Raw genomic sequence first — 13,734 nt, 5'->3', positions numbered from 1 at the left:
GTTAAACGTCATGTCAAAGGACTGTATACACCCAAGGGCACTGATGTGGACCACAGGGCTCTTCTTCAGTTGGCTGTTAGCCCAGAATCAACCACCACACCATGGTGTTCCAGAAATCATGCCCTTGTCCTGAATGGTCTGGACTTACAGGGCCACTCCAGCAACTTCCAGAATCAATATCACTCCAGAATCTTGGTCCCAGGGTCCACAGAGTCACTGGGCTGAGAATATGGAGGACTGACTCCGTCTCTGATGAACTGTGTGACCTTGAGCAAATCATTCACCTGCTTGGGCCTCACTTCTACTCGTCTGCAAGAGTGAAGTATCTATTTTGGAAAGTGTCTACAATTTCCCCAAGTACAGCATCACTGCATAACTTGATGCTTTTTTGAAATCCAAGAATTCTTCTTAAATGATTTCATATGAATCCAGTAATTATGAGTGCTAATGCTCTGAAGTATATTTTTGAAATCTTATATATCTGCTCTGCCATTGCTTGGAAAAGCATATAATATGTATAGAAAGACATGAAGCATACTTCTTAAAAATCGATATGAGCCTGACCTTTAAATTCTTTAGGCATATGATAACAAATTATTTGACTGACAAAACAAACACAAGAAATTATGGGCAGTAATTAGAGGGGTTACATAATACATTCCCTGATCACCAATTACCTCATTGGCTACCTTGTTTTAAGAAAAATCCAAGGTATGAAAATTCAGACTGACACAAAATTCAGAGATGATTATTTACTTAACATAGAATTAAACCATGTATCCATTCACTCATCTTCCCATTTGCTCAGTAAGTCAATAAACAAAAGCTACTACTGCCAAGGGCTATTCTAGGTACAGGGGATATAAAATTAAATACGATACGTCCTTTGCCTTTAAGGAGCTCATAGTTGGGTAAGGAAAACGGAGCAAAGATAATTACAATATGTTGTTAGAAATGCTACAAGGGAAGTATGACTAAAACGGTCAAGAAACCCAGAAAGTCTCTTTAAATAGTGACTTTCCCTAGAACATAGAAAATAGAATAGACAATACATCATCCTTGCTTGCACACACCTGCCTTGGGAACCTACTATTCGGTGAGATATAGCAGTAACGAAATCACACTGCCTTCTCCCTACGTAAACAGACTCAACACAAGAAGTTAGGAAGGGGTACCAGAACCTGGGTGTTGGGACAGTGCTGTGGGTTAACCCTCAGAGGGATTTAGGGAGGAGTAAATATGCTTATTGAGAATAATAAACATAACAGCTTTAATATTTACTGAGTGTTTTCTAGCACAAATCATGTTAGCTATGGGCCAGGTACTGTTGTAAGTCCTTTTTATTAACACATTAATTTCATCCTCATAACTAACTGCGTGAAGCAGGTGCCATCCTTATGGCTATTTTTATACGTGAGGAAGTGGAGGCACAGAGTGGTTAAGTAACTTGCCCAAGGACACACATCTAGTAATTCAAAAGCCAGGACTCCTCTCCTGTTGGTCTTGTTCTAATACCTCCTGCTCTAGAAACTACGCCACTGCCAGTAATTTGACAAGGGCTATTATTTGGCACCTAAATCCTAAAATGGTAGGATTTCTTGTTTCACAAAGGTAGGAGGGACGAGGGAGGCCTGAAAGGTGGGGACATGGAAGCTTTGCTAGATGTGCTGCCTTTGCACTCCCTGCATTACATATGGTGGCAGATAAACATACAAGTTGGGCATCTCTGGAGACCATTGTAATCATTCTTGTCTTAGGAACTCAGTCTCGGTGCTTTCGTAACAACTGTGTCTGTGTGTCTGTGGGTAGATGCACAGAGAGAAGAAAGTCACATGGAGGGGTGTCTGGGGGGCTCAGTCAGTGGAGCATCCGACTTCCACTCAGGTCATGATCTTATGGTTTGTGAATTTGAGCCCTGCACTGGGCTCTCTGATGTCAGTGCAGAGCCCACTTCAGATCCTCTGTCCCCCTTTCTCTTCCCCTCCCCCGCTTGCACTCTCTCTCCCAACAATAAACAAACATAAAAAAAAGAAATCCCATGGAAAAGTGTTTACCACAGGGCCTAGCAGATAGATAGATCTTCTATAGTAGGAATACAATAGATCTAGAATAGACTGTCTATGTAAGATCTGTCTGTCTGTCTGTCTATAGACAGTTCAAAGACAGTGTGGTAGAATAAAGGAAGTGTATGTCTCGGAGTCAGAAACCTCCAAAGACCGACTTTGTCATCATCTACGTAACCTTCCTTAGGCACTTAGCCTCTCTGTGTGAACTCGTCTATAAAATGAGACAGTAATACCTATTTCACAGAATTGTTTTGAACAGTAGATGAAGTAACATGGGACGTATTACTCTCGTACCTATTACAACTCAAGCACTCAATGTTTACCCCTAACTCTTAGAGTAGAAAAGTTCAGAGGTAAAAACTTTGGTCTGGGAACTCGAAATAACCTTAAGCAGGAAACAACCTTTCCGACCTTCCCCTCCTCATTTATCCAAGAGAAATGATAATTTGCTCTGCCAATCTTATTTCGTTCATGTGAGAGATAATGTTCATGACAAAATGTCAGAAAACTGAAAACTGCCACACAGTTGCTGGATGCTATGACTATTAACATTATAAAAATACTTTCAAATTTCTCAGTACTCCAGTGTGTGTGTGTGTGTGGGGGGGGGGGATTCCCTCTTGTTATTCTTGGATTTTCAGTGAAATCATTGTAAAGGTAATGACTACAAAAGGAATAAGGTTAATTTAGTACTCATGTAATGCTAGTCATTTTTCTGGCCCAGAGTTTTAGCAACAAGAGAAAGCAGGGCTCTCACCTATGTGGCAAGCAGAGAAATCTATTCTGTAATCATTCCGTATCAGATTATTCACGGAACGCCTTTGATTGCAAACGGGAGGTCTGGGACATTCCCCCTGTGAGTCTGCTGGAGAACAAACTTCAGGAAGCTGGATCTTTAAACACAGTCAAACTTGGCTCCTTCTGATTACACTGAGGATATGCAAATGAGACCACAGTGTCTTCTTGCCAAGTGCAATAACCAAGCAGAACAATACGTGGCCATGTTGGAAGTGACAGAAAACAAATTTAGACCTGTTGGAAACCTGTGACACAGCACCCTCACTTTCCCACACACACCTCTTTCTGCATTAGGCCAGAAGGGAGTCAGTCCGGCTCAAAAACTTTTATAGAAAAGCTTTCCACAGAACAATTAACCTTACTCATGGAAATTAGAAAATGAACATTTGCTCACCTTCTTTTAACAGCCTAGCATTTGTATTCATCACTTTAATCAGGTACTTGGTGTTCTTGATTTTACATGTACATAAAAGAAGGCTAAGAAAGAACATATAATTTTACAAAGCTAGAAGGTGGTAGGGTCTGGGTTGGAATGCAAGACTGTCTGCCTTCAATGCTTTTATGCTTTCAAAATTCTATTACTAATAAAAATTAAAACACCATATTGAATTGTTTTTCATTATTCTCCTTCAGATTCCAAGGTTCCCTTTAATGAGAGCTAATATCTGGTGGGGACCACACTGTTAAAGAGATCACAGAGCAATGGACACTATTCTTACCATTTACTTTACAGGGTAATGGACACCTTCAGAGCATTACAAAGGAAACCTGCTGAAAATTAGGATGGTGAAGATTTTTAATATTTTGAAACAACTGTTTAAAAGTTAAATGCACATATTAGTTACATCAAATGAAATACTTGGGATTTTTGAAGCCAACTATTTAGTCTGGATCACATGATTAATTTCCTTTTAAAAATCAACAGTTTGGTATCACAGTTCACATCTGACATTCCTATTTTATTTTTACAAAGATATTCAATACTTTGATTTGTAATTAAATATAATGGAGAGAATGCTCCTTTCTTATACTGAGGCTTAAAACAAGGTAAACATGACTTCTTACTCAAGAGGGACTTTACTAAAGTGAAACATCATCTGGGATATTACTTTGAGTTAAAACAAAAACATTTCTTATATCTTAAATACGGCAAAGGTGGAAAGAAGTCTTACAGAACCTTGGGATTCCAAATAAAATTTAAAAAGTAAAGTAAAGGAAAAGAAAAGAAGAGAAGAGAAAAGAAAAGAAAAGAAAAGAAACAAGTTAAATTATAATCTTGTCTGAAAAAAACCCATAGTAAACAAACAAGAATTGCTATCATTTATTAGTTAAAAACTACAAAAGAAGTGGGTCTGTAGCAGATAGGAGCCTACATCAGTGATATTTAAGCATATGCCTGGAAGCCATAGGAGAAAAGCGGGTAACTAGGCCCTTAGTTGGCAGGCTAGGTCCACCATTAGATCTCGATTTAATGATGAAAATACTAAGTAGATGTCCTATTGCTTTATATATTTTCAAATTAATTCTGAAAAAGACTATGATTGGCCATATATAGTGACTACATTTTTTTTCTCTTCAGCAATTGTTTTACCCACAGTAAGTTAGGGACAGCAACTCATTTGTGAGCACTTGAGAAAAATTTAGTAACTAGAATCCACATGAGTTCACTAGAACTATAAATTCTTAGGATCTCAGTTTTCTAGTCTATAAAAGGAAAGAGTTGGGCTAATCTTTTCTCTTTAATTAAAAAGCTTAATTATGTCAAAAAATTAACAAAATTTTCCATCTTAACCATTTGTAAGTGTACAGTTCAGTGCTAAATGCATGCACTTTGTTGTACAACAGAGCTCCAAGACTTTTTCATCTTGCAAAAATGAAATTCTATACTCATTTAACATTAACTCTTCATTTCTCCCTCCGTCTAGCGCCTGATAGCAACCAGTCTTTCTGTTTCTATGAATTTGATTATTTTAGATACCTTATATAAGTGGGATCATACAGTATTTATCTTTTTATGACTGGCTTATTTCACTCAAGAAAGAAAATGTCCTCAGGGTTCATCCATGTTGTTACATGTGTCAAACTTCCTTCTTTTTTAGGCTAAATAATATTCCACTGTATGTAAATAACACATTTTCTTTATGGATTCATCCATCGATGGGCTTGCTTATACCTCTTAGCTATTGTGAATAATGTTGCGATGAACATGGGTGTACAAGTATCTGAGATCCTGCATTCCATTTTTTGGATGTATGTCCAGAAGTAGGATTGCTGTATCATATGGTAATTCTATTTTTAGTTTTTTGAGAAACATCCATATTGTTTTCCTTAATGGTTGCACCATTTTGCCTTCACACCAATAGTGAGCAATGGCTCTAATTTCTGACATCTTTGCTAACATGTGCTATTTTCTCCTCCTCTCCTTTTCTTCTTATAAAATCATGGGTCCTAATAATGGGTGTGAGGTGATGTCTCATTGTGGTTTCGATTTGCATTTCTTTAATGACAGATGATAATGAGCATCTTCTCATATATTGATGGCCATTTGTATATCTTCTCTGGAGAAATATCTGTTTTAGTCCTTTGCCCACTTTTTAAATGGACTACTCTGTTAAGTGCCAAAATTCAATAAGTTTTATAAAATTAAATCTCTTGCATTTTTATAGGATTATTTTAGAGTGGTAGACCAAGCACATTTAAACTTTAGCAAGTCATTTGATCAAGAGACCCAAGATATCCTTATGGACCTAAGATGGAGGGCTAGATAAAAATATCATTAGATAAATTTGAAATTTACCATGTGCCTGTGCCTTAAAAGTGCTATTCATTAAATCAACCTCAAATTGTAGAGAGTTAAGCTATGCCAATCTGCCTGTTTGACATTATCATTAACTACTTGATGATGATATATGTATCAAACTTGAAAATGACCCAGATATCTAGAAAAGATATCTGACTATAGAAATAAGATTTATAGAAATAAAATTTACAGGCTAAAATAATGACCCAATACCAACAGTTGAAATTTTACAAATAAATATTATAGCTTGTAGTTATGTTAGAGTTCTTGCTTAAAGAAGCCCATGATACTGAATAATATTTTATGTAACAAAACCAAAAAAAGAGGAAGAAGGAAGACTAATAAATTTTAATGAAGACTTGAAGGCTCAGTTGGACCCAGTAACTGCACAATGAAATTGCTCCAAAAATTTTTATATATGGCACTTTTAGCAAAAAAAAAAAAAAAAAAAAAAAAAAANAAAAAAAAAAAAAAAAAAAAAAAAAATACCCTTCATCGGCAATACTGACTAATGATCAAAAATATGGTCCTTTTCTACCTTCACTGATTTAAAAATACCAAAAAGGTCTATTCTAAGAGCCATGTTTTTAAGAAGGGCTTTAAAAAAACAAGAAACATCCAGAGAAAGAGGAAGGTGGGTAAGTAAAGGCTGGAAGAGCTACATGCTCCTTAGACCAAATTAAAAATTAAATGAAGGATGGTACTTTGAAATTTGGATGATAAATGACACCAGAGGTTACAAAGTGGATCTAGTACATAGACTTGTTCCTTACCAGGGTTTTATTTTTTTCTAATTTGAATTAGTGGTCAACAGTTTTAAAAAATGAGATTTCATATAGAAGTTTTGATTTCAGATTTTGAGCAGATTTTGAGCAGTGGGAGCCATCCCATAACCTCTTTGGGGTGGTAAGATGTCCCTGTCTCTGAAGGTCTCTGGCAATGGTCACAGAGAGGATGGGGGATTTTTATGGTTTCTGCCAAAGTTCTCCGATTTCATAAACTGAGTTGACATAGCTTATTTAGAGCCCTACTGTACTTTTGACTTTTTAAAAAAATTTTTAATGTTTATTTTATTTTTGAGACAGAGACAGAGTGTAAACAAGGGAGGGGCAGAGAGAGAGGGCAACACAGAATCTGAAACAGGCTCCAGGCTCTGAGCTGTCAGCACAGAACCTGATGTGGGGCTCAAACCCACTGAACATGAGATCACGACCTGAGCCGAAGTCTGACGCTTAACCGACTGAGCCACTCAGGCGCCTCACTTTTGACTTTCTTGAGAAGTGACTGATTTAAGGTTAGTGAGGAGTATTTTTCCCTGAGTATTCTCAGATCCAGTGTTGGTCCTTTTCTCCTCAGCTCTATGCTGAGGCTGGCTTCTGTGGACAGTTTCAATGGGCACCCTTGTCCTCTGGCTTCCAGTTTGGTTCAGCCAACAGGAGATTTTGTGGGACAAGAAGAACTGCCAAGGGCAAGAAGAGTATGGTTCACATGTTTGTTCCCAGGCTTCCTCCTTGCTTAGTTGCAGAGGATTGACTGCCTCCCTCTAACAAAGGCCAGAGCCTTTGAACAGCCTTCTCTTCAGCCTCAGCTGTGTTCCACGAGGTCAGGTAACCAATCATCCCTTTCACTGCTCAAGCCTTGGATGATGCCTCCCTCGTCTGCTACCCATGGGTCCTTCACCTTATCGGTTTCTCCTAATTCTGCCAACACCTTCATAATCAGTCTCTTTATGAAGTTCTCCATAGTGTGTTTGATTGTGCCTTGTTTCCTGCCAGAATCTTGGCTGATACAAAGCCAATAGCAAAGATCATTGTGGTGTTGTATCAGAATTCTGTCACCAAAGGGTTAAAGTGACAAGGAGCCCTTCCCATTGGCAAGGTGGTGGGCCAAAAGAGTTAAAAGCTTCCCAGAGCTTATTGCTGGAGCAGCTGACACACTGGGTATATGACTCAATATATTTTGAGAACAATAAAAAAACCTTTGAGAAAAAATTATTTTACGGTTAAAAATGTTTATGGAACATGACTTAGTTATAAGTTTTTGGGTAACTATTGTTCTTTACTTTGTCGAAAATGTATAGAGACTGGAGAATAAAGTACATCTTGAAAATCTCTGTAGCATAAAAATAACTCTTCCGGAAATCTTCAAACTGTACAAAGCTGTGCTCTGTTCCTCCCTCCATTCCCCCTCCCCACCGTCCAATTCACTGTAATGTTCAATTTTGGTTTGAAGAAATGGCTGAAAGACAAATTGCCTTACAACAGGTCTTCTATGAAATATGGGAGAAGGCTGCTGACAGAGTGAGTTAAAAACTGCAGTGTTCGCAATCTGGAAAACATCTGCCTTGCCCCGAACTGTAAACCACCGCATTGTAGAAAATGGTTTGTGACAAAGCAGAACCCAGGGCGGGTGTTTGTAAGGTTATGGGACAAGTCAGGGCTATTCAGGCACAGAACTGGGCAATGTGCCCTTTGGCAAACTGCTGCAAGCCAAAGACTTAAAAGGAAATACAAAAGTAATAGGCCAGGTATGAAAACTAAAAGTGGAGCCAAATGGCCCACTAACTTTTTTTTATCATTGGGTACTCCACGGTGAAGCTGGTTGAGGAGTAAAAACAATACCGCTGCCTGGAAGTTCTAGTTGTTTGGTAGAGGTCTCTCAGACATGCCAGCCTGGCTGGCAGAAGAAATGTGGCCTTTGGACTTAATTTAGAGTAAGACGGAGGACTGAGGTTTGAATAGGAGAACACTACTACAATCAAGATTCAGCTTCCCCATACAATTTGAGGAAGGAACAGATAGAAGATCTCAGTTTGTGGGGGAGAGAGAAGGAACGTAGGTCTTGGGGGAGAACACAGCCAGAGTCAAATGGTCAGAACACGCAAAAGCTGCTCCCAGAGAAACAGGCCTTTTCCATCCATCTGCCCCCAGGGCTGCATAGAAAAGCAATGATAAGGGCTACAGTGAAAGTGTGACCCTGGGGGGTGTGCCTAGGTGCCAGTTGGAAAGAACATAGGCAAATGTTTCTTTTTCGACGTAGTTTCCACCCAACCCACAGTATTTGGCTTGGAAGGTGGCCACGGTGACTAGAGGTAAAGGCATAGTGAATGAAGGTTTGCAGGCAGGATCTCAGGGAAAATGGCCAACTCTGAGGACTGGGGACGTGGGGCTGCCGGGAAGGGAGGAGAAGTGGATTTAACGGGAAATGGGCAAACGCCGTGAGCCTTGCGGGGAGCTGCTGGGGGAGCTAGTCCTCAACAGGGCTGAGGCTGAGTGCAGCACCTAGGGTGCTAGAACACATGGCTTTGTGGCTGGGGGCCCTATGCCTGCATGTGTGGGGCTGTAATCAGAAAATCAACGGACAGCATCCCAAAGACCTAGACAGTTCATAGTGATCAAACGAAGGGGGGAGAGGATAAAGCAATGTTTAGTCCTCTGAATAATCTAGAATTTGTTCTTTAGGTAACTGTGCCATGGTGGGCAGATGACTGGACCTGGAATCCTGTGGACCTGGTCTGAATCGTGGCTTTAGTAAAAACATCATTGCCTCAACTTCTCCATCAGTAAAACAGGGAGGATACCTCTGTCCTATGGTTATTATGAGGATTCATTAATTCAACACATTTTATTAAGCATCAACTAAGTCCCAGGCCAGATACTGGTATTGAGGAACTTAGCACAGTATTCAACAGACCACAGTCATTAAAATGCCAAGCACATAATAACGCACGTGTTCGGAGCTGTAAGGCAGTGCTTAATGTGATTCATACTTTTTCCATCTGATCCTTTCCCTAGACTGTAGGCTACATGAGGGCATGCTTTGTTCTACCCTGTTCACAAAGTCTAAAGCACAGCAGAAGCTCAACACATATTGGTTTCAGTGAGGGACTAAATAAATAATTAACTGTTCAGGCTGTTGGATGCCTCGGATAGGAAGGAAAAGATAGGGAGGATGGGAGGGCGGGTGTCTTTTGTCTTATCACTCCCTCCAAGCCCTGCCTGGGCACATGCGCAGAGTCCTAGCAGAGCCAATTCCCAGAATTCACAGCAGGCACGTTTGGTTGTGTTTAATTATATGTTCTGTCTTAAAGTGAAAGTTTGCAGATAAAACGGTCTGTGGCAGACCGTTCTCAAATGCCTTTATTCTAGAAAGTACAACAAATGCTCACATTCTGCATTTAATTAGGCCTCAACTCCTTTTAGCCTTACTAGGTTGAAATGAAAACAAAAGTTATCAGTAGGAAAATGAGAAACCACATGGAGATTTTGAAATCTCCTCAACTTTGACTTAACTAAAGAATGCAGGAATGTTCCCATGGGATTCCATCCATTTTTCAGAGGGAGAAGTGAAAGGACTCTTTTCAAATCTGCCCCACAAGATTTCAACTCATTGTAAGATGAAAAGTTATCCTCAGTATCTGTCAATCTATCTCTCTATCTATCTGTCTATCATTTGTATATACAGACATACACATACATAAATCACAGAGTATACAAGATCAAGGTTTGAATCCTGAGTTCATTTCTTATTAACCATGCGGCCTTGGAAGAGTTATTTAACCTCTATATCTTGGTTTTCCTTTCTAGGGTAGAATAAAGTGCAACTCACAGGATTATAGAACTATTATACATGAGATAATACATTTAAAAACTCTTAGCACTGTCTCTGGCTAACTGTAAGCACTCAGTAAATGGCAGCTGCTGTTTAATGTTTTTGTGTTTTTAAGTTTATTTATTTATTTTGAGAGAGAGAACGAGCAGGGGAGCGGCAGCAAGAGAGAGAGGGGACAGAGGATCTGAAGGTGGGTCTGTGATGAAAGCAGTGAGCCCGATGTGAGGCTTGAACTCACAAACCATGAGATCATGACCTGAGCTGAAGTCCGTCGCTTAACTGAGTAAGTCACCCAGGCACTCTGTTTGATGTTACTGTTATTCTATAACTTAAATTGTATAATTTTTTTTACAATATATACAATATTCCATATTGTATGTTCTATAGTATCAATTGTATAATTCTTATCCAGTCTCAGAGTTCCTATGACATTTTGGGCCAGATAATTCTTTGTGTGGATCATTCTGTGCATTGAAGGGTGTTTAGCAGCATCTCTGGCCTCCACCCAGTAGAAGCCAGTAACGTCTCACAACCCCGCCCCGGAGTGATGACCAAATATCTCGTGACATTGTCAAATGTTCCCCGGAAGGCAAGACTTCTGCCGATGGGGAAGTGCTGGTACAGAACAAAGAGCAGTGAGTGTCCCAGAGAGAGCAGACCCAGTTTAGTTGATTTGTGATCTCTGGTAAGTCTTACCACTTCTCTGGGCCTTGATTTCCTCATATGGTAAAAGAGGGCAGGAAATTCCTACTTTAGCTTTCATAACTGTGTAAGAATGAAAAGAGAAAAAAAAAATCCAATGCCCTATAGAAGTGTTCTAAAAGTTGGATGCTATTACAATTAAGTGGCTGAGAGGTGGTCAATCCAGGCACAATTCTGAGAAGCCTTGCCCGGGAACAACAGCTGATGCCAACCTGCTTTCTCCTTTAATTCCCACACGGGGGAGCCACTGGCCTCTCACAGCTGCTGCCAGATCACATGTCAAGTGTTCCCTGTGCCTTTAATGGATGTCTTTGTGGCTTGGCTTGAAGAATTCAAGAGGAACTGTCTTCTTACAAAATGAAATGAAAACGTGCTTTTTAATAAAAATTATTATTATAAGTGGTGAAAACTCCCTCATCATCTCTGGGCTTAACATTCGTCTAAATCTCTCTCTCACCTGACTATAACTAACCAGTGTTCTCTGCTGATTGGTATTCAGAAAGAAATATCCTGGGGGTTTCTAACATCACCGCACTGATTGCTACCATAATAATACAGAGTAATACCATGAAGGATTTCCTTAGTGGCAAAGAACACTTTCCGATGTATTATGGAATCCAGAGGTGAGGCCTACTGTCATTCTTTTATTTATTTCTGGAAAATCTTTAAATGGGTGATAGCAGAGTGTCTGGGAAAAGGGCTTGAGCTTTGAGTTTGGTCAGAGCTATATGTATACAGATGAGAGTCCGAGGTCCAATCTCACCATTTGTGTGATTTAGACAAGTCCTTTAGCCCTTCTGAACCTCAGTGAACTATATTAATAACATCTACCCCGCAGTGTGCTTATGAGTTTTAAATGTACACATACATGTAAAGCATGGGGCACTGTGCAGGCAGCTGGTGAGTGTTCCGTAGATGTAGGTGATCTTTCTCTCTCTGTCAACAGTCCAGCAAATTTCTTTCATCTCTCAGAGTGTGTATTTGGTCTGATTGCTTCAGGAAGGTCATTGAAATGAAAACTTACTTTTTAGATAGAATTTAGTCTTTGCTATGTAAATTAATTGTAATAAAGCTCAAATCAGCTTATCAACAAATTTTCTAGTTTATGAACAAATTACCTCCCTACTTCTGCAGGGCATTTGTTGGAAATTATGGGTCAGAAGTCACCTAAAGGACAACAGCATTTACCCAGAGTGGAGTGAACAGTGTGTTTCTTTCTTAAAATAATTCATTTGGTTTCCCTGAAGACACATATCAGTGTTCTGAACTACCATGGTAGAGTAGCAAGAAGGTGAGCTTAGAGTCAGACAGACATGCCATTTACTAGCTGCGTGTAACATCAGCAACATAGGGTTAATAAAATCCCTGTCACAGGGATGCCTGGGTGGCTCAGGTAAGTGACTGACTCTTGGTTTCAGCTCAGGTCATGCTCTCATGGGTCGTGAGTTTGAGCCCCATGTTGGGCTCCACAGCTGGCAGCACAGAAACTACTAAGATTCTTTGTCTCTCCCTCTCTCCCTGCCCCTCCCCTACTTGTACTCTGTGTCTCTCTCAAAATAAGTGGATAAACTTTAAAAAAATTAAAAAAGCAATAATACCTGCCACAGTGTAAGGGTGAATATAAATAAAGCCCATGAAAACCCCAAGTACCACGTCTTGCACATGGAAGGTGCTCGGTGAGCGGTGCTTTTATCCTTGGCTGTCTTACAGATCTTTGTACCTTAACCTAGTTTGAGAGAAGGGGTGGAAACTAAGTAAATGATCATAAATCTACATTTTATTTTTATTCTTCTCCTATTAATGTTGAATATAGCATGTGGGAAAAGTCATGAATTATTAAGGGCAAACCATTTAAAAAATACAGGATAATTTGCTTTGAAGTTTCCAATGGTGGCTCTGGAAGAGTTTTACTTCATAATTTGTTCTTTATGCTGCATATGAAGGCATTTTAAAGTCCAGAACACAAAAGGGGTCTGGTCACCTCCTTCTCAAACTTGGCATGCTTAAGCACCCATAAAACCATTTTGCAAGAGAAGACAATATGGTAACAGGCAACACCTAAGAATGAAATTATAAAATAATAGTTTCCCAAATTTTCATCACTAAGGTTTCTTTTTAACATTTTTATTACTTCTTCCTACGGACCTCTTTAGTATGTTTTAGCTTCCTCTTCTTTTTTCCATAACATTTGTGCCAACTTCTATTGCATCATACACACTGCATTGTGATTGTAATGTGAATCACATTTTATTTCTCTTTCAAACCCCCTACTCCACAGTGGGCTCTCAAATAATATTTGCCAAACTCAGAGCAAACATTCCTCTATGTAGACTGCACACTAATTATAGTAGATTCCTCTTTATATATCACCCAGATAATAATTACAATAGATAATATCTGTTAAGCATTTACTATCTTCCAGAGTTCCTAGGATTTTTCAGTGAACAACTCATTCGTCCTCCCAACAACCCCCAGGTGGATATCATTATTAGGTCCCTGTTATTGTGACGGCTTTCCCTGCAGTGACATTGGACTCTCCTGCTATCCTGGGGAAACCCAGCTGACATCATCTATGAGAAGCATGACGAGGAGGATGAGCCAGTTCCAAAACGGTCCCAAACTCTAGGTTTCACCCTCGCTTTCACTATCTTTCTACTACTCTCCAAACATCTTTTCTAGGAAAAAAAAAAAAAAAACCAAAACAATAAACAAAAAACCAAAAAACAACCACCAAACGGATTCGGGAATTTCATTTTC

General features: G+C 39.4%; 1 protein-coding gene across 1 annotated transcript in view; it reads right to left on the bottom strand.

Moving 5' to 3' along the window:
* ROR1 (receptor tyrosine kinase like orphan receptor 1) overlaps positions 1–13,734 on the bottom strand; it is a 262,889-nt gene that overhangs the window by 19,438 nt on the left and 229,717 nt on the right. The window lies entirely within an intron of this gene.

The sequence above is a fragment of the Hyaena hyaena genome, unplaced genomic scaffold (assembly GCF_003009895.1).
Source record: "Hyaena hyaena isolate Hyena2069 unplaced genomic scaffold, ASM300989v1 scaffold_75, whole genome shotgun sequence".
In the NCBI taxonomy this organism is placed as follows: Eukaryota; Metazoa; Chordata; class Mammalia; order Carnivora; family Hyaenidae; genus Hyaena; species Hyaena hyaena.
Note: the sequence above shows the minus strand (reverse complement) of the source record. Positions and strands in the feature narration are given on the sequence as shown.